Source organism: Ambystoma mexicanum, chromosome 2q (assembly GCF_040938575.1).
Source record: "Ambystoma mexicanum isolate Mex_15411 chromosome 2q, UKY_AmexF1_1, whole genome shotgun sequence".
NCBI lineage: Eukaryota > Metazoa > Chordata > Amphibia > Caudata > Ambystomatidae > Ambystoma > Ambystoma mexicanum.
Window position 1 is genome coordinate 1,254,565,068 of NC_090924.1, and position 26,758 is coordinate 1,254,591,825.

A 26,758-nucleotide genomic window follows, 5' to 3' on the forward strand; every position below is an offset into this window, starting at 1 on the left:
TAATACTAAAATAAATAACTTCCTTTTGAGAAGGATTGCACTGTCTAACAAAGCTTCTAAAATTAATTTTCTACGGTAGGTTTTAAGGGTTGTCCATGATTTCTGTCCTGTTTTTATAAGATTTTGAAGGACTCTGTGGCGGAACATTTTTTCTAATATACCTTTTTTGGTAAGGTTACTTGCCACTACATCAAGATATATAGGAGCAGTGTTATCAGTAGTGGTAGCTGAATTGTTGTAAATCACTATTTCTTTTGTTTTACATTTTGAAAGAGGAGGGAATGTTTTTGTATTGGAAGCTTGTTTTGTTTCAATTAATGACTCTATTAGATCTTTTGTTTTAACTTTTTGTACACATTCTGCTAGAGATGGATGCTTATTTTGGACACTTTTATTTTCATTTGATCTACTTCTGCGTTGCTTTCTACAGTCTTGGTTCTTGGTTGTACTTGTGTGTTACTACACTTGGGTTCAGATGACAGTACAAAGTAAGCTAGTGGTGAGCAGAAGTACTAATACTAAATCTAATGGTATAGAATTAAAACAGTTCTTTGTTCTGAAATACTAACATTATAGGGGCTGAGTTATGTTATTTGTGTATCGAAAAACAGGGATTTGTGTGCTATTCTGCCTGTTTACCCCTGTTTAACAAATGGGGATGTGTGGGCAGAATGGTGTACAAATCTCTGTTTTGTGGCGCACAAATTCAATGAATCAACTGCACAGTGAGTTTGAGTAACAGTAAGAATATTATGGTAGTATTGTACTTACTTTTTTTGTTTGGTATGAGCAGGTTTCTTCTGAGTTGTTTGTACTTCAGATGTTGCTGTTTTTCAGGGGAGTGGTCTTCACTGCAATTGTAAAAGAAAGAAGTTAGTACTTTTGTGTGTTTATAGCATTGACGTTAATTTAGACGTTTATTTGTATGTTTTTGTAGTAGTATTCTTGTTTGATAAGAGAACATAGTGTGTGAATGCAGTTTCGTTTGACTATGTGAAGGCTTTATATTTTACTTCCAATATGTTACTTCAATATGCTTTGCAAATGAGTAGAATACTGACAGGCCGATTCATGGAATAAATGTGCGCCGAAAATCCCGGCGCAGAGGGGCCAATACGTGCGCTGCGCCGAAAATAAGCGAAAAGCGCAGGGAAACCAGAGCACGTCGATTCATGGAAGTCCGTGCGCAAGAAAAGCAGAGGACGTGCGCTGAAAAAGCGCGCGGCGCAGGCCGGCGCACAGGTCAACCAACGTCGTGCGCCACGGCCACTGCGCTAACACTCCGAGCGCAGCGCACAGCTCTAAAGTAGGCGGAACACAGGGCGGGACACTCGGAATGGGGAATAAAATGGGGCACAACACTCGGAATGGGGAAGAATGTGGGCGGCACGGGGAAAGTATAGGAGGCAAGTGCGCGGAACGCCCACACGCTCGCATACAACACGTATTCATGGAATAGAATAGGGCAAAAAAGCGCACGCTCAAAGCAGCGCACAGGCACAAACAGGCACAAACACGACCGCCACAAGAAAGCAGGCGGTAGCGTCTCTGCGCCTGCAAGAAATGTGCGCTAAAAGGTGCGCCAACAAATAGCACCTATATACAGACATGATCAATGTCCAATACTGTGGCCCTCCAGGACAAATGACGTACAAAGGGGTACCCACAAACACAGACACGCGCTGAGAGAAAAAATAAACGTGTGCGTGCATACCGGGGTGCGCGGGAAGTTGCACACGCGATATGGCCGGGTACGTGGATTACAGGGGTGCGCGGGAAGTTCCACACACGATTAGTCAGGGTACGTGGATTGCAGGGGTGCGCGGGAAGTACCACACGCGATATGGCAGGGTACGTGGATTGCAGGGGTGCGCGGGAAGTTCCACACGCGATATGGCCGGGTACGTGGATTGCAGGGGTGCGCGGGAAGTTCCACACGCGATTAGTCAGGGTACGTGGATTTCAGGGGTGCGCGGGAAGTACCACATGCGATATGGCAGGGTACGTGGATTTCAGGGGTGCGCGGGAAGTTCCACACGCGATATGGCCGGGTACGTGGATTTCAGGGGTGCGCGGGAAGTTCCACACACGATATGTCCGGGTACGTGGATTGCAGGGGTGCGCGGGAAGTACCACACGCGATATGGCAGGGTACGTGGATTGCAGGGGTGCGCGGGAAGTTCCACACGCGATATGGCCGGTATGTGGATTTCAGGGGTGCGCGGGAAGTACCACACGCGATATGGCCGGGTACGTGGATTGCAGGGGTGCGCGGGAAGTTCCACACGCGACATGGCCGGGTACGTGGATTGCAGGGGTGCGCGGGAAGTTCCACACGCGATTAGTCAGGGTACGTGGATTTCAGGGGTGCGCGGGAAGTACCACACGCGATATGGCAGGGTACGTGGATTGCAGGGGTGCGCGGGAAGTTCCACACGCGATATGGCCGGGTACGTGGATTTCAGGGGTGCGCGGGAAGTACCACACGCGATATGGCCGGGTACGTGGATTTCAGGGGTGCGCGGGAAGTTCCACACGCGATATGGCCGGGTACGTGGATTGCAGGGGTGCGCGGGAAGTTTCACACGCGATATGGCCGGGTACGTTGATTTCAGGGGTGCGCGGGAAGTTCCACACGCGATATGGCCGGGTACGTGGATTTCAGGGGTGCGCGGGAAGTTCCACACGCGATATGGCCGGGTACGTGGATTGCAGGGGTGCGCGGGAAGTTCCACACGCGATTAGTCAGGGTACGTGGATTTCAGGGGTGCGCGGGAAGTCCCACACGCGATATGGCCGGGTACGTGGATTTCAGGGGTGCGCGGGAAGTTCCACACGCGATATGGCCGTGTACATGGATTTCAGGGGTGCGCGGGAAGTCCCACACGCGATTTGGCAGGGTACGTGGATTTCAGGGGTGCGCGGGAAGTCCCACACGCGATATGGCCGGGTACGTGGATTTCAGGGGTGCGCGGGAAGTTCCACACGCGATATGGCCGGGTACGTGGATTACAGGGGTGCGCGGGAAGTTCCACACGCGATATGGCCGGGTACGTTGATTTCAGGGGTGCACGGGAAGTTCCACACGCGATATGGCCGGGTACGTGGATTTCAGGGGTGCGCGGGAAGTTCCACACGCGATATGGCCGGGTACGTGGATTTCAGGGGTGCGCGGGAAGTTCCACACGCGATATGGCCGTGTACGTGGATTTCAGGGGTGCGCGGGAAGTTCCACACGCGATATGGCCGTGTACGTGGATTTCAGGGGTGCGCGGGAAGTCCCACACGCGATATGGCAGGGTACGTGGATTTCAGGGGTGCGCGGGAAGTCCCACACGCGATTAGTCAGGGTACGTGGATTTCAGGGGTGCGCGGGAAGTCCCACACGCGATATGGCTGGGTACGTGGATTTCAGGGGTGCGCGGGAAGTTCCACATGCGATATGGCCGTGTACGTGGATTTCAGGGGTGCGCGGGAAGTTCCACACGCGATATGGCTGTGTGCTCCCGGGCATTACCTGTACACCCTCCACGGCCCCTGCAGGCAGCACATACCACAGGGAACTACCCTGCACACCTGCTCATGTCTCCCACCACCCCCACCCCCCATCCACCAGGGACACCCTCCACCAGGCCCCCACCCATGTCTCCCACCACCCCCAGCACTGTGGGGAACCTGCCAGCAGGCCCCCACCCATGTCCAACCCATGTCTCCCACCACCCCCACCCCCAGCACTGTGGGGAACCTGCCAGCAGGCCCCCACCCATGTCCAACCCATGTCTCCCACCACCCCCACCCCCAGCACTGTGGGGAACCTGCCAGCAGGCCCCCACCCATGTCCAACCCATGTCTCCCACCACCCCCACCCCCAGCACTGTGGGGAACCTGCCAGCAGGCCCCCACCCATGTCCAACCCATGTCTCCCACCACCCCCACCCCCCATCCACCAGGGACACCCTCCACCAGGCCCCCACCCATGTCTCCCACCACCCCCAGCACTGTGGGGAACCTGCCAGCAGGCCCCCACCCATGTCCAACCCATGTCTCCCACCACCCCCCATCCACCAGGGACACCCTCCACCAGGCCCCCACCCATGTCTCCCACCACCCCCAGCACTGTGGGGAACCTGCCAGCAGGCCCCCACCCATGTCCCCCTGGCCCCAGGTCCTGACGATACACAATCATGGCAGTAATGGCCAGCATACCCAGCACAAACACCCAGGCAAGGATTGCATGCACCCACATAGTGAATGCAATCACATGACACAACCCCAAAGGCAAGTATGCAAAAGAACACATGTCTGTCACACACACATACACAATGGGTGCAAGTGAATGTCAAAACCCATATCATGACATGTAAGAAACCAAAGAGAAAATAACACAAGTGTAAGATAATATAAAAATGTATTAAAAACACAAATCAAGTAAACCAATAAAACATACAACTATGTGGCAAAGTAAATAAAAGGTCCATGTCCGAGAACAAAAATGATAAACCAAAAAACAAAGGATTAAAAAATCAATATAATTTGTCCAAAGCAAAACCATGTAGTAGGAAATCAAAGAAAAACCATTACGTCATGGTGTAAACAATAAAAAAATTAAAAAATGTATCTCCCAAAATATAACAATATATACAGGAATGTTCCAGGGTCCATGAGCCCAACAGCACAAATGAAACCTAATACTAACTAATAAAATAAATATGTACAAAAAAGTGGCCATTGTCCAAGCGGTCCAAAATAATAAAAATAAATAAAGGAAACCTAGCACTAACTAACTAAAAAACTATATACAAAGGCAGCGGGCTAGTCCTGCGGCTCACTTGGTGATGCTGGCCAGGGCATCCTCGAACTCCATGTCAATGTCCTGGAGGCGGGACTCTGTCCTGGCCCCGAGGTCTCGCAGGGACAACCCCATGTGCTCACCAAAATCCCTGCGAGCCTCCTCGAGGCACTCAGCCCGCCTCAATGCCCGATGCATGGAGATCTCCGCCCTGGCCATGGCGAGCCGCTCCTCTTCCGCCCGCTGCCACTCCGCACCTATCCGCTGGCCAAACTCCTCCCACACGGAACACACCGCCATGCCAGGGTTGCCCTGCCCTCCGGCCGATGCCTGCCCCTCTGATCTTGATGGCCCTGAGCCATGATGCCTCCCACGTCGAGCCCGCTGCTGCCTCCGACGCCACTGCCTCTGCCAGCACGACGGCATCCAGGCTGATGGTAACCACCGACGCCGTCGTGCACGTGCCCTGCCCGATGATGCCGGCACATCTTCCATCTGCTGGGGTCCACTTGCTGTGTCGTCCACCCCTGCTGGACCTCCGACTCGCAACTGTGGCAGGGATGGGATCCCCACCGAGCTGGCTGCATTGGTCGGGGCAGGTCCACAGGGGGCCATGGTGGCATCTGGGCCGGAAGACGGCAAGGAGAACGACCGTTGGATAGCCTGCACAGAGGAGGAGAGGGCCGTCAGATTGGCCAACACATGCAGGAACCCCCCGAACATGGCCGATCCCAATTGGGCCACGTCGGCACGGTGCACTTCGTGATGACGTGCGTGCTCCTCCTGGGAAGCACGCACGTCATCACGAATCACAGCCGTGCGCATCGCGACCCCAATCAGGACCTGCTCCACGCGGCCAGGGGTTCCCACGGCCGCAGGTGGAGGGGAGTCAGTTGACATGGACATCCCCACTACCTGCGGACGGGCCTGGGACGGGGCATCCCTGCTGGTGCATGGTGGTGCACTCACAGGGTCAGGGACAGCGACATGCACAGGCACCTCCACGGTGACCTGTGCTGCCTCCTGCCCCTGGCCCTGGACTGCACCACTTGCACCAGCAGGGATGCTCCCACCAGGCCCCATGTGTGCACCAGTGTCGGCCTCCTCCTCCTCTGTGCAAACCACCAACCTGGATGGCTCCTCACCGTCTCCCGCCGTAGCAGGCCCCTGTGGGGGCTCACCCACCCCTTCCGCTGCAGCCGTGGGGGCATCCCCGCCGCCTTGCTCCACAGCGCCGTCTCCGCCCTCTTCTTCACTAGCCGCTGCGTAGAGGGAGACAAAGGACACAAGCATCAGGCTACTGTAAAATGGTCCCCTAGACAGGAAGCAATAGCAGATGAGCACCCCTGTCAAAGTACACTTCCATCATGTCCCTCCACAACACATGGGTCAGTCCAGGCAAAACACACACAGTAACAGGCATGGTGCATGCCATGCACATTTCCATGCATGTCCAATTGACTCTTGAAACATTCAATGATATGTGACTCACATGCATCATGGCTCATGCATATCACATGCACACACTTCACCTCAGTCACATCCATCTGGCCCCAAACACAACGAACACAGGCGAAACAAGGGTTAGTTGGGTGCGTCACAGAATCTGTGCATTGTCACACACATGTGTCATGCATCCATGGCATGCACAAGTCACAGACACGCAGGTCAGGCACACAGACATGGCTACCATATATGTACCTGGCATCAGCACCCATCCTTCACCCCCATCCATGTCCAGGTACAGAGACTGGCATGCTCTCATGTCCTAAATCTGCATAGGGCTCCCCATGCCACATTTCAACACATGCAACAACCATGTGGGTCACACATCACTGGTCGCACATGCATTACCATGATGTCCCTGCACACATACATGCATACATGGCCCATGGCACACATACAGGCAAGTATCATAGAACCAGCACACCGCAACATGCCCTGTCTCACACAGTAATGCTTGCACACTTACCGCTCAACTCCAGACGGGCCTCCCTCTCAAGGACCTGGGCGTGGAGCGCTGGGCATACGCGTTCCAGGACCCTCTTCTGGATGGAACTCATGCGGCCCCGGCCCCCCTCCACGAGGCGCCGGGCCTTCACAAGGGTCCTGGACCTCAAGTCCTCCCAGCGCTTCTTGATCTTCTGGACGTTGCGGGTTGCCACCCCCTCCGCGTTGATGGCAACCACACAGTCGGCCCAGATCCTCTCCCGTCCTTCCTTGCTGGCGCGGGACGATCCAAAGAGGGCATCATACTGCCCCAGGACATGCTCCACCAGGACACCAACTTCGGTGGCAGTGAAGCTGGTGCCCCTCTGCCCCTCTGGCCTGGGGTTGCCACTGGTGCCAGATGTCGAAGTGCCCGACATGGCAACCCCAGAGGCAGGTGTGGGTGGGCAAGTGGGTCCTGGGGCTGGGCTGTGGAGCGATGTAATCCCAGTTGGGAGTCTTCAGTTCCAGCAGGGGTGGACACAGCAACTGGACCCCTGCAGATGGCTGATGTGCAGGCACCAAATGGCAGGGCACGGTGGCAGCAGGCAGGCAGGCAGCAGCAGATAGCACGTGGGAGGCTGCTCAGGGCACTGGGGGGGCAGTAACTCGGCCTTCTGGGCAGGAGCGTGGTGTTCCGTGTGTTTTCGGGTGGCCAGCTTGATACGGAGTGATTTGGCACGTGAAATTCCTGCACGTCAGCGTGAAATCCGAGGAAAGGGCCTTAGCGCGTAAGTGCATCAGCACGCATACGCGATTCTATTGGACCAGAGTCCCTCACCGCGTAAGCGCGTCTGACGTGATCCGCACGGGCGTTCCCCACTCAGCACGTGATGACGGAGCACACGTGGAAATACTGCACGTCAGAGTGTCATCGCGTGTAATTGGCCAAAAGTGCGCGTACACGCGATTGGCCAATGTACGTGTATTACATCGCGTGTAATTGGCCAAAAGTGCGCGTACACGCGATTGGCCAATGTATGTGTATTACATCGCGTGTAATTGGCCAAAAGTGCGCGTACACGCGATTGGCCTATGTACGTGTATTACAGGGGTGCGCGGGCACTTACACACGCAAGTACGTCAGCGCACCTGTATGCCTGCTGCGTGGGAATTTCCACACACTATTGGAGTGGGAACTAGATTCCAGGGGTGCGAGGGTCACACGCTCGCCTAGAACACGCGCAAGGCATTAATTTGCGCACTTATCAATAAACAAGCCAGATGCCAGGATGAACATACCGTTCCTAGCAGCAGTGGCAGTGGGCTACCAAAGGAGGAGGAGGAGGAGAGTCAGGGCCAGAATATTCACACCCAGAACCAGCCTATTCGGGATGCCTGATGACCAGGTGTATGGGAGGTACAGGTTTCCAGCACACATCATACTGGACCTGGTCAGTGAGTGGGAGGATGACCTCACATCACCCACCCTGTGCTCCCAAGCACTCAGCCCCCTGCAGAAGGTCCTGAATGTACTGCACTTCTTGGCCACTGGATCCTTTCAGCGGACAAGTGCCATAGTGGGTGGTGTGTCACAGGCCACGCAGTCACGCTGCCTACACCAGGTCTTGAACATCATCACTGAACGGCCATCAGTCCGCAGGCACATATATCTCCCCAGGACTCATGCAGAAAGGCGGACGTGCATCCAGGAATTCTATGGTGTGGCTCAATTCCCCAAAGTGCTTGGTGCAATTGACTGCACACATGTGGCTCTACGTCCACCCAGGGCAACAGAGCACATCTATAGAAACCGCAAGCACTGGCATTCCATCAACGTGCAAGTTGTATGCAATGCCAAGGGAATAATCACATCAGTATATGCCAACTATCCCGGGTCCACCCACGACAGCTTCATCTACAGAATGTCTACACTATGCCGGGACCTGGAGGCTGGCCAGCATGGAGATACATGGCTGCTTGGTGAGCATGAATGCCACTGCACATGCATGCATGTCAGATACTGGGTCATGACACAACACCACTAATGATACCCATCACCACCTCCGCAGGGGACAGTGCCTACCCTATCAGCCCCCACATGATGACCCCAATCCGGAACCCCACCACGCCACCCGAGGTAAGGTACAACACAGCCCACATTGCAACACGGGGCATAGTGGAGCGCACATTCGGAGTGCTGAAGTCACGCTTTCGCTCCCTTGACCGTTCTGGCGGGCAGCTGTTATATGCTCCCCGAATAGTGTGCAGGATCATAGTGGCAGCATGTGTCCTGCACAACGTTGCAACACGCCGGGGCCTGCCCGTGGACATGGTGGTGCCCCCACATCCACAACCACATGCACGCCCGCTGCGCATGGGAGGGGAAAGGGCACGGGGGGTGGCAGCCCGTACGCAACTGGTGGCCAACTTCTTCACCTAGGATTCACAGTGCTGGCTAGTGCACACTGCTCTGGCACATACCATCTGACAATCAATGATGACACTACCTGACAATGTCACAAAATTACTCGACAATAAACTGTCAGATACACATCAGCCTGAGATTGTTAACATGGAAGTGTCACTATGTGTGCACCCCTACCTACACATACACCAGCAATGCATCACAACGAGAAGACACAACTCCATCAATCAAATATGCATTGCCACAGGCGATTCACTACATGACAACATTGCCATGTCACCCATTCCCTTCACAGTCCCGCCACTGAGGACACCATGTCATGGTATGTGAGAGCAAACAAACTGGCCATCACAACATGACACCGGTGTCACAAATAGCAGTGCCCCAAATGGAACATAGCCGCACTTGAACAGCTAACCGCGCTGGAGCCACTACTACACACCTGTGTAAGAGTAATTTCAATCAAATTACACACCAACCCACCTTGAAGCCCACCCAAACAAGACACAATGCATGTAATCAATGGTAGTCTCATTACCTGATTCTGCTGGTATGTCCTCACCGTCCAGATGTACAGTGATGGCGCCACGCAAAAGTGTCAGTGCACATCTACCGACATGTAGTCTGACTCCAGAGAGTATGCCCGTGTGAAGAACTGTGTGAAATACCTGCAAAACATGAGCAACATATGTAAGTAGAGGCACATATCAAACCATCATGCATAGTTAGGTGCAACAACAATGTACACTATGAATGTCTACACAGTATTGACTATGGACTGGCCAACAGCTCATGGGAGTCCAATGTCACCGTGTAATTTGCTGTCACTTGGGCACACCCTTTGCAAGCCCATGGAAACGGAAGCAGGAGGGGTGTGGATGTCTGCTACCTAAGCATCTAAACCAAACTCAGGACAAGCCTGCATGTGCCCAGCCACAATACAGTGTATGCCCAGGTACCCACACAAGGCAACACTCTTGGAAAAGAAAAAAGAAAATTGAGAAAAAATGGCCATGAAAGGGCCGGCGGGGGGGGGGGGGCACCTATGAGGTCCGAGGACAGGATGCACGCCACAATCCACCTGTGTGGATCATGGGAAACTAAAACACCCCATAGGCTCGTGGCCCACACGGCTACTCTGTTGTGGGAGATGAGTCGCTATCGCTCTGGCCAGACCCTGCAGCTGACTCAGGAGGTGGGGGAGCTGCCTCAGAAGATGGTGTGACAATGGGAGGCAGCCCACGCAAAGCACGAGTTTGCTCCTCCATGGCTGCAAGCAGGCGGGTCTGGTAGTTCTGGTTCTGGGTTATAATCATGCGGAGGTCCCCATGCAGTAACTCCCGGGATGACCTGACCTCCGCACGAGTTGCCTGCATCTCGGCCGAGAGCGTCCGTGTCAGACGCTCCAGCTGCTCCTCTGTCCTTCTATGGGATGAAGCCTCAAGCTCTAACAGGGTCGACCTGAGGTGACGGAATTCTTCCCTCAGGCCTTCCCTGTGGCGCTGGGACTCCATGGAAAGTGATTCCCGCAGAGTCGCCAGTGCCGCCCGCCTGTCCTTGTTGGACGCCAACATATCCTCCCTGTGTGCCTGGCTGATGGACTCTGTAGCCTGCTCCAGTCGCTCCATCAGCCTTTCTGGGGGGACAATGGAAGTGGCCACCCTATCCATGGCCTGTGCAATCATCTTGGATGATGCTGCCTGTTGGTTGGCCATACCGTAGATGGATTGCTCCCAAGCGGTATTGCCAGGTGGCATACGGCCACCACGTTGACGGGCACCACACCTGCCTGGGGCAAGGCGGACTGCGCCTTGCTGTGCCGGCAAGGCCTCAGGCTGCAGGACTGCATTCCCTCTCTGATCTGCAGCCCCAGGAACAGGATCAGAGATTGTGTGGTGTGGCCCTGCATCCGTAACCACCGGAGGCTGAGCTGCCGACACTGACATCCCCATTGAGGGCAATGGCCCGGCTGCAGGTGGGTCGGACAGAGGAGATTCTCTCCCAAGAACACTCACCTGCGACTGCACATAGGTGTCATCCTCCGAGTCTACACCTGAATACTGCTCGGGGGAGGAACCCCCAGAGACACCCCTCGACAGCACGACCTGCAGCACTTGTGGGTTTTCACCCACAAACACACCACGTCCCTCACTTGTGGAAGGTCGGCCCGGGTTGCCCTCCTGGGACGGCTCAACCACCACATCCCCAGCATCAACAAGTGCTTCGTCCCCTGCAAAGACATGAAAGAGAAAAATGGAAACAGGCATTAGCACCATGGCATGCAACAAGGGCTGATGAACAACAGAGGCAGTAGTTCTACGACACATGTCCCACATGACTGGGAGACCTCCTATGCATTCACCATCACTGGGTCTGTAGGGGAGGCTCAGGGCATACAATGTACAGATTGGAGAGCAACGCCTGCTCACCATGCTGCCTAGCACTGCCATCACACATTGGCCGGTGATTGCCATGTCAAAGGCACATGCCATCACACACATGGCATGTGACATAGCCACCAAGTGAAGAGGGAGAGGAGGGCAACTTTTTTGGATTTCTACCACTCTGGTCCTGACATTGCATCATCACATCAATAAGTTGACATGTTGTACATGGATCTGCTAGTCCAAATTGGCCACGATGCACAGTGCCTTGTCTACATCAACAAAATGCAGTAAACAATGAGATTCCACCTCCCCATCACCTGTAAAGGAATCATATAGCATTCGTGAAGCACCGGTCCAGAAATGTATGAAGGTACAGCGGAGCACTGAGGGGTGGTGGGGCAGTAGGGGATGCCAGTCAACAATCCTACTGGTGCTGGTGTCATTCATGTCACGCAAGTGCAGGGGTGGGTGGCACAATGATGTGCAAGGGGAGGTGGCGGCTGGAAGTGCTGTACAAGGTAAGTAGGACTTAACGTCAAGGGCAGATGGTGTTAGGCGCAGACAAGTGCTGGGGGGGGTGGCCTATAGGGGTACAGAGACAATCATGCAGTGCTGTGGGCTCGGAGGGGACAGGGGAGGTACACACTGCATCTGGCTCGGCAAGGTCCTTGCAGATTTCTATCTGTCCTGCAGAGTTGTCACATGCCGCAGATATGTGCCCTTGGATTGGGGATCTCATCTTGGTGAGAAGGGTGAGGCACTATTGCCTTTGGAGCATGTGGCAGGCCAGTTTGCCAGAGGATGAGCATGATGCAGGACATTCCCTCTCTGCCACCCGGCACCTGTGGTCTGGGTTCACATGATCCGAGTCATGCCAGGACTCTGCATTGGCATGGGGCTTCAGACAGGTGGTCATGACCATGGCAAAGACATCCAGTGTACCTGACATAGAGTGGAGCATGGAGTGGGCCCTGTCAGGATGGGAGTGAGCCTAAGGGGGAGCTAGATGGGGGGGAGATTTTGGCAGCATGAGCCTCGACTGACACACACTTCATGGGTTGGAATACCAAGAAGGTGTGTGACAGTGGTGAGGGTGGCTTTGCCTGTGGTGTGGTGAGGGTGAGCTGGGAGGAGAGGAGAATGTGATCACTCCAGGAGAGAGGAGTGCAGAGATGGATGGAGAGGGGAAAGTCAGATGAGATCAGAGCATCAAGAGTGTGCCCTGCAGAATGAGTAGGGACAGACGGGAGTCTAGAGGGTGAGAGGGAGTTGCTGAGGTCACAGAAAGGTCACGTGGGGGGTCAACAAGCATGCAGGTGGATGCGTACAGCAACAAGGAAGAGGATTTCTGTGTCTGGGGACATGAGTGAGGAGGAGAGGTGAGGACACTCAGAAAGGAAGTAGTACATTTGAACAGTTTTCCCAGACACAGTACGCACAGTTTGTGAATGTCAAGGTGTGGTAGAGAGAGACGTCACACAAGCCATTCCAGAGTGGAGTAGGTCTAAGTAGGAGTGACAGTGGCAGGAATACCCTCAGGGAAGCCAAGGGCACACCCCCCCTGCACAGTAGTGGCGGGCAAAGGAGAGGGTCTCCTGAACATCAGGTAGGAGTGTGTGAAGGATGCAGACAGAGCTGGCCGTCAGACATGTTTCCATGAGACCAAGGATGTCAAGGTGCATAACCTCATGTAAGTGACAGATATCGGAGGAATGCCTGATGCAGCCGCAGTGAAAGGAGTGTAATTGTGGAGGAGGTTGACAGCCTTGGAGGACTTACGGGGAGTGCTAGAGATCAGAGGTGCAGCATGTGTAGGAGTTGGAGTGGGAGGCGGAGAAGGATCATGGGAGGGTGCAGGGAGGCAGTGCAGGATTGATGAGGAGAGAGGAGGGGGGACAGCAGGAGAGGTAAGGAAGTTGATGAGATGTGGCTAGCATTTCTCAAGGAGAATGAGGTTGGCCTAAGGGCCTTGGACTGAGATGCTCCCATTACCATGCACATCAATTGTGGCCTCTGAGGGTTGGAAGGAGGCCAGGAGTACACCCAACGGGTCCCACCATTGATGGTGGAAGAGGAGCAAGGAGAGAGGACAGGGACCATGTGAAGGGTCTATGGGACAGGCAAAGGCATGTATGAGCAGATGTCAGTGAGAGTTGGCTTTGAGTAGGCTCAGATGCACTTGTCAGCAATAGGGTGGGTCGCATTGGAGGGCAGGGTGCCCTCATTTGACTGTTAGCAAGCAGGTGTCGTGAGTAGGGCACGATGGTCTGAACTGTGGAAGTCAGGGAAGATAGACCATGAAGAGCAGCATGGAGTGTGAGGGAATGGGGCTCGAAACCAGACGGTACCAAAGCACACAGGTAGGAGGTGGATGTCAAGGCAACATCCACAGTATGACAGCATGTTGGTTGGCATTTATATACAGAGGACGCATTAGCATGTGGTATCATTGCATGTCAGGCATGTGAAGATGAAACTTGATTGGCTGGGGGAAAGTATAGGAATGGTATGTAAGACATCAGATGAATAGACAGGGGAGTATGAGCAACAAAGTAGTGACAAAATGACAATTCAAGGGAAACTTCCATGGTGTAGGGCCATATGTGCACTGTTGCCAGTTGGGATAGTGCTGTGGGCAGATGGTGTTGCACTGAACATACTGGATGAGGCACATGGGTGCCACTATCTACTCTGCCACACACCCCCTTGACAGGCACCCAACATGAATGCTTCACACACACACCATGCACATGGATAATACACACATGCATGTGCACTCACCGGATGATGCCTCGTAATCAGGGAGATCTCCCACACCTTGGAGTTGTCCCTCGGTGACGTAGGATCCAGCTACGGACTCGTGTGGTGTGAGTTCTATTTCCTGTGCTGGGGACCCACCTCCAGTCACCAAGGTTGCGGCATGACTTGAGGCCAGCTTATCCTTTGCCCTGCGCTTAAGGTCATTCCAGCGCTTCTGGCAATCACTAGCTGTGCGCCTCACTACTCCAAGGGCACTTATTCTGTCAGCAATGGTCTGCCAGTGTGCCTGGCGTCTGGCATGTGTGGTCTTGGACCCTGCAACGATGACCATTTCCCTATCATGATCTGACACATACTGAACAAGTGCATTCAGTTCGGCGTCTGTGAAGCTTGGCTTCCTTGATGGGCCGGACTGTGCAGCCGTGCCTGGGGAATCAGCCTGTGCCGGACGTGCACTCTTCCTCTTGCGCTTGGAAGGGGGTGGGGATCCAGAGTGTCCTACGCCGCTGTGGACACTAGGGGCAGGAGCCGTGGTGGACTCAGTACTGGGTGTGTGGGATTGCACACTCAGCATGGGAGTAGGTGCAGGCATTGGGGGTAGTGGGATGGGGTCAGGCCTGATCTGAGGTGCATGAACTAGGACCGACACAGTCTTGGCAGGGTGTATGAGAGGTGGGGTGGATGGAGCCACACCCTGGCTACGGGGGCCAGCAGATGACCTATCTGGCATAGATGCGCGTGCCCTGATGACACCAATGTGCACCGGTGCACGTGCAGTGGACCTGCTGACCTGGATGTCAGCTATGGGATCACCCTCGGACAGGTCTGCTGCCACAATGGGCTGGTCCAACAAGGGCTGATCAGGGTTGGTATCAGCCACATGACCCTCAACTGGGGGGGGTGGGGGGGGGGCATGGGTGTCCCTGACTGGTCCTCCAGACTGGGGGGGACAGGGGCACCCTGCAAGTCACAACCACGTCCCCTAGTGGATCCTCCACGGCCACCACGTGTGGCTCGGCCACCTTTGCCACCCTTACGGCTTGCACGCCTCCCAACCATGGCACTGATGTTATTGTGCGTATGGGAGTCGGTGTGCACAATTGTCCTGGGCAATTGGGTGTCAAAGGGGTTGGGTACCAGATGGTATTCGTACCCTAGTGCAGTGGCAAGGCTATATGACACCCCTGGGGAAAGATGACGGGTCACGCAACGCACAGGCACCCCAGAAAAGTTAAGGAACGTGCACAATACCCCTCCTAGACCACGTGTGCTGATGGAAAACCCTGCACTACGCTGTGGCATCCAGTAACACAATGAACGTATGCGTGTCACACGCAGCCTAGAATGACCTCTGAAGGGGTAGGCTACACACGGGGCAAGCACAGAAGTTAGATACATGCGTGACTCACCGTCTGCCAGGTAAAAGAGCGTGAAAAATGAGCGCGTTTGGTTGGCAACACCCCCGCCAAAAGAAGATGTGTACGCTGTCTGAGGAGACAGGACAACAGTAGAAGGGGACACTGTTTGAGGGAACAGGCCCAGGTAAACCAGTACAAGAGGAAAAAGAGAAAAAGCTGTCAGAGGTAACAGGGAGTACGAACTGGAAACGCCGTGAAGTAAATCGCGTGTGAAACGACAAGAAGTACAGAATTCACCCACTCGCTCTCCACGAAAAGCACGTACAAGGAAATGGTGTTCAACACTACCTTATATACAGGCCCACACGTACAGCGTCACTTACGGCGTGTACGTGCTTGGCCCATGTTCACCAATCACACGCTTTGTCACTTCTGCGTGTGGATCCTTTTTCACCAATCACACGCTTTGACACTCCTGCGTGTAGCTCACTTTTCACCAATCACACGCTTTGTCACTCCTGCGTGTAGATCCATTTTCACCAATCACACGCTTTGTCACTCCTGCGTGTAGATCCATTTTCACCAATCACACGCTTTGACACTGCACGTGCAGGTAACTATAGACGCACATATGCTGGTGACGGGTTTTCGCGCGATTCGCTGAGTGTGGGGTTTTCACGTGCAGATTCACTCCCTATCAGGCTGTCCACGCGTTCAAACACGAAAGACCACGCTCCTGGCCAGGAGGCAAAATTACAGTCCCCCAGAGCCCTGAGCACGCTCCCACCTGCCATCTGCTGCTGCCTGACTGCCTGCTGGCCACGTGCCCCACAGTGCTGGTGGGTGGGGGGGTTGGGAGACGTGGGTGGGGGGGGTGGGAGACGTGGGTGGGGGCCTGGTGGAGGGTGCCCCTGGTGGATGGGGGGTGGGGGTGGTGGGAGACATGGGTGGGGGCCTGGTGGAGGGTGCCCCTGGTGGATGGGGGTGCAGGGGGACATGATCAGGTGTGCAGGGTAGTCCCCTGTTTTGTGGGCTGCCTGCAGGGGCCGTGGAGGGTGTACAGGGTACACCTGTGAGGGCCCACCCAGCCTAATCGCGTGTGTAACTTCCCACGCACCCCTGTAATACACGTACCAAGCCAATTCGCGTGTGAGAATTCCCACGCACCCCTGAAATACACGTACCCTGCTGAAGTCGCGTGTAAAACTTCCCGCGCACCCCTGTAATACACGCGCCCAGCCTATTCGCGTGTGGAAATTCCCGCGCACCCCTGAAATACACGCGCACAGGCTATTCGCGTGTGATAATTCCCGCGCACCCCTGAAATACACGCGCCCAGGCTATTCGCGTGTGGAAATTCCCGCGCACCCCTGAAATACACGCGCCCAGGCTATTCGCGTGTGGAACTTCCCGCGCACCCCTGAAATACAAGTACCCTGCTGTAATCGCGTGTGGGACTTCCCGCGCACCCCTGAAATACACGCGGACAGGCTATTCGCGTGTGGAACTTCCCGCGCACCCATGAAATACACGTACCCTGCTGTAATCACGTGTGGGACTTCCCGCGCACCCCTGAAATACACGCGCCCAGGCTATTCGCGTGTGGGACTTCCCACGCACCCCTGAAATACACGCGGCCAGGCTATTCGCGTGTGGAACTTCCCGCGCACCCCTGAAATACAAGTACCCTGCTGTAATTGCGTGTGGGACTTCCCGCGCACCCCTGAAATACACGCGGACAGTCTATTCGCGTGTGGAACTTCCCGCGCACCCATGAAATACACGTACCCTGCTGTAATCGCGTGTGGGACTTCCCGCGCACCCCTGAAATACACGCGCCCAGGCTATTCGCGTGTGGGACTTCCCACGCACCCCTGAAATACACGCGGCCAGGCTATTCGCGTGTGGAACTTCCCGCGCACCCCTGAAATGGACGTAGCCTGGGATTTGACGTGTGAAACTTCCCGCGCACCCTTGAAAATCGCATGGGCCGCTTGCCGTGATGGTCCAGTGTTAGCGCAGCCCCTTGCGCTGGTTTGTGATTTTTATGAGATTTCCCAGCGCAAGGGGCGTTCCTGGGGGCGTAACTGGCGCTGCAGCGAGTCGCTGCGCCACTGTGCGCCACGGCTGCCTGGGGAAGCTAAAATCCATGAATACGCTGTGCGCCGGATTCGGTTTTGACGCACGCGGCTGGCGCAGACTATCGCAGGCGCACGCTGTGCGCCAGCCGCGTGCGCTACTTGTGCGCTGGATTCTATGAATTACCCTGTGAGTGTATGAAACTCACTTGGTTTTTTAAGGCTGTTTTATTGGATGTTAGGAGATATAAGAAATAATGATATACTTATTTTGCAATTTTTATAAGGTAAATGGTAGAAATTGTATAGAGACGCATGGAATGTATGCATTTGTGAAGGTATGGGTAATAAAGTAGAAGAATTTGATTTATAGGCAGTGGTGTTATTTCAGCTGGGAGCTTTTCAATGATATTGTCTATCTGTGTGAGTGTATGAAGATACAATCATGATTGTGTGTAATTTTATAATACACTACTAAGTGTTTTTCTATAATTATACTGTTATTTCTCCCATCTTTTAATGTTATCATTTTTTAGATAGCAGTGTGTGTAAAAAAATAAAATAGATAGCAGACAGGTTTGGAAGTGAGAGTTGATTATAGCAGATGGGAAAAGTGACAGTATGTTTTTTTCTATAGGTTATACAGGTTAAGTAACAGTTACTCTGTTTATATGCATTTATAAGAGTTGTTCATGTACTGTGCAGAAAATATGCATACCTGTAGTTTGTATCCTTGCATGTGGATATGCCAGTAGCTACAAGTAGAAATCTTGGAGACTTGTACAGTAGTTTTTTGTAGTAGCTGCTTTCCAATGATATGAGACTTGTACTCAGAGTGATCAACAGTACATTTGAAGTCCTGAACTCTGATGATGAAGTTAGATGTACAGGTCTTGGATGTGATTGGTGGATGGTTGTATGACTGCTTAGCTGTATCCAATGAGGGAATGGCACAGAGAGTGAAGTGGAAAGGGTAGAAAGGCTGTCCAAGGTGTCTGTCAAGCATCTGCAAATAACCCAATAAAAACAGCTCTTTTCAGAGCCAACCTCAAAGGTGAAATGGGGCACACTATTTAAATTTAAATACACCACGCTCAGATTTTTCGATATGTCTGCGGACATGGCGGTAGTCCACGGACATTGCGAATTACATATGGGGATTTTGGGGTGGAAAGGCATGCAAATGAGGAGGAGAAAAGCAAGGGATTGGTCAGTAAAGTTTACTGGGTGTGTTGTATAAGGAGAGAATTTGTCAGAAAGTCGTTTATTCTGAGAGAAGAATAGGGAGCTATGGCTGTGTGTTTCAGAAAACAGATTATATGGATTTTGGGAGACTCATGGATACATTGGTTGGAGGTGCATGCAGATGCTGTGGAGTAGCTTCAGATCTTGGATTCCCTCATGTGGAAGTGCGCTGGCATGGAGTGTGTGGAATGAAGTGGCTGGACTTGGTACCTCTCTGTGCTAGTTTGGAGACAGATCATCATCCAGACATAATTATAATTCATTGTGGAGGGAACAGTTTAGGATATGTGTCAGGAATTTCTTTGCAATTTGCAATGAAAAAGGACTTGGGACAGTCATGGACATGTTTCCAAATTCCCAAGTAATTTTTTTCTCGTATTGTGAAGAGACAAATGTGGTTGCGTTCTTCTTCATTTGGTCCACAAATGGAGAAAGCGAGGTGCAATGTAAATAAGGCTGTTTGTGCCTTTCTAAGAGATGTTGGCATGTCCTCTTTTCACAATGAAAATATTATGTTTTGTAGGACATACATTTTTCGCTGAGATGGAGTTCATCTTACTGGCAATCAGATTTTTCTGAGAAATGTGCAAAATGCATTACAACCTTTTTTGGAATTACAGCCATCCATTTTGCAGTAGGTGTTGACCATTTGATGTTTTTCAAACACAAACACCACCAAATGGCTCTTTTTAGAGCCACCACTTCCTCCAGAGAAAAATGCAATGGTTATGATAGGGCAGCATCCAAAAATGTTAGATGTCTGTGAACTCTCCGTGCACTATTTATTTGTCACTTCTATTTTTGGACTGAGAAAAGTGGCTCTGAGAAGAGCCTTATTTTTTTAGATTTGTGTTGTTTTATTTTTTTTTGTTTTTTACACTACGGCACACTAGGAGAGGAGGGTTAAGGGGGGTAAGGAAGGGATACCAACCACGGGGATAAGAAAGGGCAGGTCGAGAGAGGAAGATGTAGGGTGGGCCGTATTTAGGTAGTAGGCAGACCTTCTCATGCTCCTTGACCATAGTCTCGAAAGCACTTCGAAAACTCTCCCCCTCTGCAGAGTACTGTGTTGCAGTACATACACAATATTGTGACCCATGAAAGGTAAAGGTAGACAGCATCTTGAATGGCCTGTGAGGCAGCCGGAGGGATGCGCTGTCCCACAGGCATTTCTCTTGGGGTGACATGACCGGAAACGGAGGATGTGGTACAGGAACTCAACCTATTACATTGATCACAAGGTACAACCTTGAGAACGGCCCCACCGTGGAATGTCCTAAGGTGTTGCTTCATAGATGTCGTACCAAAGCTATACGAACCAGCCCTCCCACGAATCAGCACCATGTGGCACTGATTGCAGGTGACCTTGTTCGCACACGCTCTTGGCACTCCACCCTGAATGGTAAACAACCGCCACACCCAAGACTCACGGCGGATGCTGGTAGTAGGGACTTCCACTAAGTCATCCTCTTCATCTTCTTCATCCTCCTCTACATCCTCACACCTGTTCCCCTCTTCAGGCCATTGGGGAGGTGGTGGTGGTGGAGGGGGTGGGGGTGGTGCTGAGGCAGATGTAGCACCAGCTGGAACAACAGCAGCCATGGATGCCATCAGATTTCAGCAGAGGCAGCACAGCAAAAGCAGGTAATCTTCAATAGTAGGAAGACAGAATGAAGATCATCTCTGGGGTGTGGCATTTCATAGGGGTGCTGGTGTGCATTTGGTACTTTGGTACTTTTACTGTACCAAATACAGAAAGTTTAGAAATATATAAAAAAAATTAAGTTTACTTACTAGTTTCTGGTAACTTGTTTTCTCACTGTTTGTGTAGGTCTGCTGTTGCTCTTAGGTATGCAGTTTCTGTCAGGTAATTATGTTGGAGGCATATCTTTTTTTGTTGTAGTCCCTCGGCTAGAGGACTGGGCAGTTTTTCAATACAACACTAATGCACCACGTTCTCTCCACTCTAATTAACGTTTCTATTCCAGGCACCGTCACGTAGCCCACAATAGCACTATTTTGCCCGGCACGGCTTCTACACATGCAGTGTCCACCATCTTGTCGGCAGTGAGGCCCTTAGGTTATACTCTCTCGTGAGCACCATTGTCACCCTAGATATTCTTGAGCCACCTGATGCTCTCGGCCACCCATCACTTACCGAGTTCCATCCGGGATACAACAGCACTGATAGTGCACGCAATACCTCGAGGACACGGCCCCCATATCAATCAAGAGGCGTGCTTCTTCCAGCACTCACGAGCACTTTTGGACCACCATCACCAACGGTATTCTCTCCATCACACTCAGTTCGGGATACATTACCCGTTTTTCTGTCCCCTCTCAGATATGGGACCAGTCCTGGCCCATACCAGTTGCACGGGACCCTGAGAGACGTCGGCCCATCCACATCGACAGCCGACTGACCAAGTGCCATTTATGCACCGGCAATCCTGCATCTTCTAAGGATTACCCAAACAACAACCTCCTGCCACTTTAAGGCTTTGCAAACCCCAAGTTTTGATGCCGCGCCATCAACCACTTCGGCTAATCAGCCTCTTCCAATAAGCTCTCCCTAACACGGGTGTGGATGCAACCAAATGCACTGCTCCCTGGTGGGTATGAAGAGAGGCAAATAGGTATTTTAGATCAAATTCATAAAGAGCGTGGTTAAGGAGCGGGGTGGTTTAGGAGTGATAAGAACAAAAGCCTAGGTGGGAAAAGTGTAGCAAAAATAATACAATTTAAAGCCAGAAAATGAATGAGGAAATAACAAGGCTAGTGCAAGTGGCATGGCACATTATTTAATAATAAAATAGTCACCCAGCATTTCAGCAAGAAAAAGTAAAGTGTGCCAGGCTAATACAAGGTGTATTCTGGATGTGTTATAAAAAAAAGGGGAAATGTGTGAATGCATAGGACTCCATGGGAATTTCGACAGAATAACCACTTGTGGTAAGTCCGCCAGTGGTAATTACACAGAGTTTGCCATTTTTTGGTGGTAACGTGGAGGATTTAACTCCGACATTTTGCTGTAAGAAAATCCTCCACCTCACCACCAAAGTTGTGGTACGGCAATGCTACAATGTGAAGGTAATGCTATGGTAACAGAGTTATCACTGCATTACCACAGTTTTGACCACAACGTCATACTGGTCATGAGGCCCAAAGTCTTTAATAGGCTGTTTAGGCTTTATGGTATCCAGCTCAGAGTTCCTGCTATGTTTAATTAGAGAAGCAAAGACTTAATTAGCTGCTTTGAAGCAGCCAACGTGCATTATGCAGTGAAAGTTCATATGATGATTGAGACCAGCGTGCAGGCAAACAAGGTTCTGATGATGGTACTTGTGAGCGCCTCAAATCTCTTTAGGGATATTTGTCATAACTCGCAAGTGAATCACCAGGTTTTTGATGAGATTAAATCCCTGTCAACAGGGCCTTGAGCAAGCAGTAGCTAAACACTGCAGCTATCTATGGTGTTGGAAAGCAGGGGGTGCCAAGAGAAGGTGTTCCCCTATGCTTTCATGAATTAAAAATAGATGTAAGCCAATCTGAATTAAAGTAGCTGCATAATGTCTTACCACAATTAAGGGGTTCCTTGCTGCGAATCACCAAGTTCACTAGGAGTCTCTAACATGACAGTGGAAGCAGGGCCATTGCCTATTGACACAGGTTTGTGAACAGCAGAGTGGGTAATCTGTCTCAAATAAAAGCACGGTGGACTAGCCAGAAGAAATGCTGTTAAAACAATGTGGTCAGATTCAGGGCGCTCACAGCAGGAAAGTCGAGAGTTATGGTAGATCCCTCCTGGAACTACTTGCGCCAGAGCATGGGCCAGGCAAAGTATACCTCACAGGTAGAAGGAGGGAGATGGGGGGAGGGGGATGTAAGGGCCTCGTGCAAGATGAGCAAAAAGGAGCAAAAGGACCATATCCACATAATGCCAGAATAGGTCAGTGTGTGCTGTGCTTGCAGCACATTTACTCAGACACATTTACATTAGTATGAACAACTCAATAGATATAACGTTTTACACAATGCGGGAATGGCTGGCTCTGAGTACTGACCCCACAGTTTATTTTGGACACACACAGTATTTGAAAGTTGAATATCTTTATATCTGAGTGAATTCAAAGCTGGAAGCATTATCTAGCAGTTTTTGCAAATTAACAGATGCTCAGTTAATTCGTAATTTTCTGTGCGTATCATCAAAGCAATACAGAAGCATACTGGTCAAGTCTTACTGTCTTTGCCAGTATATTTATATGCAGTGAAAGTTATAAATCCAAAATAAGCATGCTGGTGGAGTATATGTGCAGGTTAAGGACATATCACTCCACCTGTCAACGTCTTATATGGGTCTTCTGTTAAATACTGGTCAAACTTTAAACTTACAACGAAAAGTATTAAACAAATTGAACAGTTAGGAACGTAAAGGAATCTATGTGATCAGCCGACTCCCATTATGGTACGACGCAGTGATCACATAGATTACTGTGCCCTTCATCCCCATAACCACCTCCCCTCTATTCACTTACATTTTCGGCGGCACACAGTGTGCCGCTGTGTCTCCTCCAACCCTGCAGCGTCAGATCTCGGCCACTAACGTTGGTCTGATCTGGCATCACAGGGACCTTTCTTTCTTTCTTGTCCCCCGCTACCATATAATGGTAGCGGGGGAGAAGGAGCCATCTTGCCTGTGTTGTGCAAGTTGTCTGTTGAGGGAGCTTGCCCTAGCTCTGACCATTCTGCACCTGTAGTAGTTTAGGAGGAAAACCCACACTAGCCTTGCACATGCTGTTCCTGTACCAGTGTGTGCGCAAAGAATTCCACTGATCCTGTTTGTGCCACAAATGTACCAATTTGAGTGAAGTGCGCACAGGTCCTTGCAATCGGTTGCCCTTTTAAAATGCTGTACTTGTGTGAGGGAAGCTTACACTGGCCATGGCCTGCTGTGTGAGTATCTGTTTGCACAGGACTTGCACTGACCCTGTCGATTTTGTACTAGTTTGTTAGGGAAGCTTGCAGTGACCTGCACAAACTGTGTCTGTTTCAAGGGAAGCTTGTCTAGCCCAACCCATGCTGCCTATTTTACCATTTGTTAGGGAAACATGTAATATACTTGTCCATGCAGTACTTGTTTAAACAACAAAAAGAGGTAGAGGGGTATACAACCCACAAGCATACCCTCTGAACTAAAGGGATTGACCCTTGATACTTTGAAACACAAAGCTTGTGGTTGTGATTGCTACCTTGACACGAAGACTCCTATTAGAGTGCCCTATTTACTTACGGCATCAAAAGACCATTTCTGAGAAACCACTTTTTTATACAAAAATATACAAATGTTATTGTCAAATTCATACAAATGCTAAGAGCACCTTTCGGTGTAGTACTGTATTTAAAAGATCTACCAAATTCAAGATCCAAAGCACGTTCACTGCGATGTACACATACACTTTACCCCCTCAGCAAGTAAATGTGTTAGTTCAGTTACCTGTGTAATAAAGTGTCTTGCGCTGTGCTAATGTTCACACTGGCCATACCTCGATATACACATCTCACTCAAGCTCATATTCCATTCACTCAGATATTCATCCACTTTAACAATATCACTCAACAACCACAATGTGTGTCCGACATGTTTCTTTCCGATCGTAATGTCATGTGTTTAATACTCGGAAATTCTTCAGGGGCTAACATGAGAGGTTAGTAAAGCATGCATCCCTTGTCAGCAGAAAACAAAACCTATACGTTTCAACAACAAAAATGTTTTTTACAATCTTTTTCTCACAGTTGCAATTGTCTCCTTAATCAATGGGCTCGAATTGGCCTGCTGTCAGTATAACTGGAAGAGGGTCTCCTCCTTTCTATGTCCTGTAGAGTGGCTGCCTCGTGTCCTTCAGTCCTTGGGGCTGTGTGTTGCTATTGACGGTTGATTAGAGAAGGAGCCATCTTACAGTTGTGAAAGGGTATTTCCCGATAATCGTATCCCTGTGGGCAGCTGCTAGTAATCGCTGTTTGGCGAATCCTTCACGGAGGGGATTGGTGTTCACTTCCTTTCTATTTCGATCCCTGTGTCTGTTTACTCATACTTTCTTATTCCATTTACCACTCGGTACATCAGCCAGGAGATTTGTTGTATTTAAATTGTATCTCCTTCCATTCTCAGGTCAGAGGCCTACGTTGTCTAATGCTTGCTCTCTGCCGTCTCCGTTTCTGTAAATGTGCGGATTCCGGCGAGCGTCCACAAAGGGGCCCTTCTGAAACAAATATCCACCCGGGGCGCTATCGTTTTGCTCCCTTAGCACTTCGCTTCTGTGTCCACCTGATGTTGGCTCGGCAAAATCTCTCTGACACCTTCTACTTCCGGGGCAGCTTGATGCAGTTCTTGTACCTACCTTTGAGGGACACATGTACTTTTTCCGAAGGAAGCTTTCATTGGCTTTTTTGTGCGGCCTCTTCCACTTGACAATGCTGAACAGTTTGTAAGAGAAGGTTGCTCTTGTTGTAAACATTCTGTCTCTGTTTGAGATGGAATGTGGCACTAGCCCTTTCCATGCTGTATGCCTACTTGGTTGTCAGGGAAGCTTCTAGTGGCCCTTCAAGTGCTGTACCTGTTTGTGGGAAGCGTTCACAGGCCCCGCCCTTACAGTACCTGATAGACTTTGAGGGATGTTTGCAATAGCCTGGTTTAGGATGTACCTGCTTGAGGAAAGCCTGTGCTGGGCATGCCTATGCTGTGCCTGTACCTGTTCTGTTTGTGAGGAAGCCTGTGCTGGTCCTGGCATTTAGTAACTGTATGTGCTGTATTTGTGAGGAAATCTTATACTTTTGGAAACCTTGCAGCACTGCTGCACAGCCTGTGAACTAAGGGTGCCTGTGAGGGAATTCTGACCTGCTGTTTCCCATGCTGTACCTGTTTGGTGGGTAACAGTAACTTGCAGTGTTGCTGACCATGATGAATCTATCAGTCCAGTGTCTAATGGAAGCTTTCAATACTGCTCCCTATGCAGTGCCTGTTCTTTTTGGGAGGGTAGGTTGCTCTGATATCCATATTGTACCTTTCCTGTATGTCAGGGAAGTTTCAACTTCTGCTACATGTGTCGTCTTCTCTTTTCTGTCGGTGAATAGCGCTTGCACTGTTTGGGCAAGTACTGCTCCAGTTAGTGAGTTAAGAAAGCAGTGTGACACACATTCATGAAACGCAATTTAAAAATGTGTGCAGCAAACTGAGTTTCACCAGGAGGACCTTTTTGGGCAGTTTGTGAGACATGGGACATTTTAAACGGTTTGGGGTTGAAAGACCTAATCAGAAATGTTGGAGGGAGAAAAGACCAAAGATTATTTTTTCGAAATAATCTTTGATCATTTCTCCCCTGAACATTACTGACTTGCCCAAACCCCTATCCAGACCCCCAACACACCACTACCCACACCGCCACCCCCTTCTGCCCCCTACTTACCTTACATTCTGTCTCACGGTGTCCCTGAGACACCTGTTCCCTTTCACTTCCGTGATCGGGAACCAGCGCTGTAGGGTCCTTTCCTTTTTATTTTCAGGAAAGCTGCAGGGGCTCACAATACAGTGATCAAGGGTGCGGGTGACGCCCATGCAACCCCCAGCACCAAATGCGTGATTTGTAAAAAACTTTTCAGCCATTGGATTTTTCGAACGGCCGAAATTCAGCCAGATCACACATTCAGTATTTTTTATTCGGTCATTTTAGCCGAATCCTTTTAAACAACAGTGGGCATCTAAAATTACTTAAAACTCCCAGCTGCAC